The sequence below is a fragment of the Fukomys damarensis genome, unplaced genomic scaffold (assembly GCF_012274545.1).
Source record: "Fukomys damarensis isolate Sample0158 unplaced genomic scaffold, DMR_v1.0_HiC HiC_scaffold_30, whole genome shotgun sequence".
NCBI lineage: Eukaryota > Metazoa > Chordata > Mammalia > Rodentia > Bathyergidae > Fukomys > Fukomys damarensis.
In genome coordinates, this window is record NW_022900942.1 from 17,605,205 (window position 1) to 17,610,351 (window position 5,147).

The window sequence follows — 5,147 nt, forward strand, 5'->3', positions numbered from 1 at the left end:
TTCATTAATATCAAACATTTATCAAGCATTTTAACTAGAAAGTGAGGCTATTTGTATAGAATCACTCAGTCCATTAACCATTCTTGCCAAAATCATTTTTCAAAATTGAAGAAATGCTTCACTCACTGAAAGTCAAGCTAATATTGATCTATCTTTATGTTGTCTCAGGTTAGCTCAGGTATCCATTTTCACAAGAGTTTTATTTCCAAAAGCAATAACAATTCAGTTGTAGGGAGGTAAGTGACATAGAGTCATTCCATGTCTCAATGCTGATATTTCTGCTAGAATTCAAATGAGATCATCAAAATAAGGAGGAAAGTTTTAAATACTATTAAAAGGCAAAAAGCAGAATAATCAAATTACTCCCAGTGGAGATGACTGTAAATCACCCCTTTACACATCATGTCATTGCAGGCTTTTTTTTTTTTTTAATTGGGGGTTGAACTCAAGACTTTGAATTCGCAAGGCAGGCAGATTGCTACTGAGTCAAATCCCTGGCCCTCAGGCTTGTTAAGTAGTAGATCAAGGAATTAGTTGTGTGAAAACCTTGACAATATCAACAAATCTCCAGCCCAGACAATAATCAAAATTGAATTGTGAGTGAGATTAGGTAGTAAATGAAAGACGTTTTTTGTTTTATTCAGTGTGTGTGTGTATCACAAAGTAAAATTAGGCCTTGTGCATGCTAAGCAAGCAGTCTACCACAGAGATATATCACCAGACCAGGAAATAAAACCAAACTATTTTTTAGTATAGTCCTTTAAAAGTTCAAGAAAAAAAATCCTATATTTGACTTTTCACAAAGTGGTGAAGACACTTACTACCAATTTGACAAATTGGTAGTAAGGCACTCTGATATACAGTGACAGAACTACAGCTCACATTGGCTTGACCTTTGCCTTTAGGAAGTAGTAATTCACAGCACGATGAGTCTGCCTCAGGATTTTGTAACCTCAGTAAACTTTTTCAATATTCTAGAAAAACACTGATACTCTAAATCAGAGAATTCCTACTAGAATACTAGTAGATGCTTCCTCTGGCATGTAGAACTCTTGGCAGCATCTCTAGATTCTACCCATCATATGTCAACAACTTCCAGTTGCAACAATAAAAATATCTTCAGGAGTAACTAAATATCAAAAGACAAAATTGCAGTTGCTTGAAAACCACCCATTACAGGCTTATTAGGGAAGGTTTTTCAGGTGACAAAATGTTTAAAAGTTTACAGCCAGAACAATTGGATGTTCAGGAAGAGAAAAACAAAGTATGAATAGCCAGGAAGTCAAGACAATTGGCAGCATCTAGATTCTACCCATCAGATGTCAACAACAACTTCCAGTTGCAACAATAAAAATATCTTCAGAAGTAACTAAATATCAAAAGACAAAATTGCATTTGCTTGAAAACCACCCATTACAGGCTTATTAGGGAAGGTTTTTCAGGTGACAAAGTGTTTAAAAGTTTACAGCCAGAACAATTGGATGTTCAGGAAGAGAAAAACAAAGTATGAATAGCCAGGAAGTCAAGACAGCATGCATTGTATAACAAATGCACATGCATTGGAATATAGGCTGTTAAAGTATGAGAGGGAGAAGGGTATAAATTGAAGATTAAAAAAATCAACAGGTAATTTTAAATCTACCACCATGAACAAAAAAGCCCAGGCTCTAATAGTGTCACTGCTGAATTCTATAAGAGATTTAGAGAAGAGATAAAGCCTCAAACTCTTTAATGAAATTGAAAGGGATAAGAGGGAGAAGGGTATAAATTGAAGATTAAAAAAATCAACAGGTAATTTTAAATCTACCACCACGAACATAAAGGCCCAGGCTCTAATAGTGTCAGTGCTGAATTCTATAAGAGATTTAGAGAAGAGATAAAGCCTCAAACTCTTTAATGAAATTGAAAGGGATGGGATACACTTAAACTCATTCTTGAAATCAAGCACTAATTACCCTGGTACCAGAACCAGAGAAAGAACAAATCAAAGAAGAGAGCAACAGACCAATCTTTCTAATGAACACAGTTGCAAAATCTTCAACAAGATAATGGCAAACAGAAAGCAGCAAATCATAAAGAAGATTACTTACTATGTCAAGTAGTATTCATCTCAGGGATGATTCAACATATGAAAATCAATAAATGTAATATACCAAATTAATGGAATCAAGAAAAAAAAACATATGATCATCTCAATAGATGTAGAAAAAGCAATTGACAATGTTTATCACTTATTCATGATTTTTTTAAAAAAATATAGAAATTTGCAATAAATGGTTTTTATCTCAATAAGATAAAAGTATGACAAACCAATAGCCAACACCACACTAAATAATCAAAATCTGAAAACTTCTCTCTAAAATTAGGAACAACATAAGGATATCCTCTATTGCCACTCTTACTCAATATAATTCTGGAACTATTAGCCAGAGAAATTAGATAAAAAGAAATATAAAAGGAATAAGGAACAATAGATGTAGAAAAAGCATTTGACAATGTTCATCACTTATTCACGATTTTTTTAAAAAAAATAGAAATTTGCAATAAATGGTTTTTATTTCAATAAGGTAAAAGTATGACAAACCAATAGCCAACACCACACTAAATAATCAAACTCGGAAAACTTCTCTCTAAAATTAGGAACAACATAAGGATATCCTCTATTGCCACTCTTTTTCAATATAATTCTGGAACTATTAGCCAGAGAAATTAGATAAAAAGAAATATAAAAGGAATAAGTGCAATAAATGGTTTTTATTTCAATAAGGTAAAAGTATGACAAACCAATAGCCAACACCACACTAAATAATCAAACTCGGAAAACTTCTCTCTAAAATTAGGAACAACATAAGGATATCCTCTATTGCCACTCTTTTTCAATATAATTCTGGAACTATTAGCCAGAGAAATTAGATAAAAAGAAATATAAAAGGAATAAGGAAAGGGGAAGAAAAAAGAAAAAGTAAGCATCCAAAAAATTGAAATACTTAGGAATGAATCTAACAAAAAAAGTAAAAGACCTTTATATTGAAAACTACAGTGCTCTGAAAAAGGAGATGCAAGAGGATATCAGAAAATGGAAAATTACCCCTTATTCTTGGGTAGACAAAGCCAATATAGTGAAAATGGCCATATTTCCAAAACTGTTATAAAAATTTAATGTAATTCTGATCAAAATACCAATAATAGAACTTACAGAACTAGAGAAAACAATCCTAAAGTTCATTTGTAACCAGAAAAGCCTTAGAATAGCAAAAGTAATTTTGGGAAACAAAGGCAAAGCAGAGGACATCAAAATCACTAACTTGAAATTCTGCAAAGCTATCATCATGAAAACAGCATGGAACTAACAATACAAACAAATTTGAGGATCAATGAAACAGATTAGAAGATTACAGAAAAAACTCCAAACACACACAGCCACCATTGACAATTGGGATTTCATCTTTTTCACAGCAGATGAGACCACCAAAAGAGTAATGAGAAAACCTACAGAATGGAAAACAAACATTACCACCTCTTCCTCAGACAAAGCACTAATATTTTACTGAGGACCCTTGCAGTTAGGTTTTAGTTTCCTGTCCAGTCTACAATGCAAGCCTGAGGAAAAAAACTAAAAGACAGAACTAAGAGACAGAAACCAGGGTGTGAGAATGACCAATGTCGATGCAACTGACAAAGACATTGATCAGTCCAAGCCACTCACTTTCATTAATAATCAATTGGGGTAAAGATAAGCAATGTGCAAGAACAGGGATATGTGAGAAAAGGAAGCTGTTCTGTGCTTTCTATAGAAATTACTGTAAGCAAGCCTTGCAAAGTGCAAGAAAAACATTCTCAAATTAGGAACAAATAGATAAAATATATAATTCTAATCAGAGCATTGTCTTTCTAATAAGAAAGTTTTAATTGTGGGAATGGAATATGGGTGTGAGTTACTCTGGCCTTGGCATGTAGGCTTTGGCTGGACTCACATCTATAAACAATACAATTCTGGAGTCAACTCTTCACAGCCTGATTTGGGTCCTAATCAATATTGCAGTCTCCTGAAATATCTAACCCATATAAAGAAGTAAAAGAATCAGACCCCAGAAATTTAAAGACAAAATCCAAAAATGTACATCTGAAATCAATGCAAACTTAGATGAAGAAATACAAACAGCAATATGGGAAAATGTTCATTATCACTTGTTATTGGAGAAATACAATACTAAGAGTCCATCTTGCTCCAGGAAGAATGGCTATGATCAAGAAACTAACCAATAACAAATGCAGGCAGGGCTTCTCCACTGTTAGTGGGAGTGTAACTTGGTGCAACCACTGTGGAAATTAGTATGGAGATTCCTCAAAAAACAAAACCTGGAGATTTCATTTAGCTCAGCTATGATCCTTTTTTTATATCTTCAAGGAAGAATTAAAAGTATCATACCACAGGGCTCTACGCACACCCATATTTATAGTATCAAAACTTGTAATAGCTAAATCTGAGAAACAGCCCAGCTCCAGTCAACAAGTGAATGGATAAAGAAAATGTGATTTTTATATGCAGTGGAGTACTACTCTCCCATAAGGAAGGACAAACTTCAAACATTTTTAGGTTAACAGATGCACCTTGAGGGCATATATGTAAATGAAATAAGTAAAACATACATGCTTAGATATCCCATTTTTATCTTGTGTGAGAAATCAAAAATGTAAACCAGACCAAAATGGATGATAGATATTGGGAAATAGGAAGAAAATGTTCAAATAGGAAAGGGAACAAGGGAGGGATAAAGGGGAGGAGAAGGAAAGGAAAAGGGAAAACAAGAATAGAAGGAAAAAATGGAAATGAAACTTTTTTGAATAAGGAAGGGAAGAAGAATTGAAGGAAGGGGTAGGGAATGGGGACAAATAGAAGAATCAAGGGCCTGGGATTTAGCTCAGTGGTTCTACCACCTGCCTTGCAAGAGCAAGGACCTAAGTTTGATCCCTGGTATAAAAAAAGAAAGAAAGAAGAAAAGCTTTTAAAAACATTTTTAAAAATAGAAGAATCAAGATATATCGTATACAGGTATGGTTCCCTATGATCAATGTGATCATTATATGTATCAGAAGTGAACCAATAAAATTAATTTTTAAATATTGGAATTCTAATTTGTAAATCT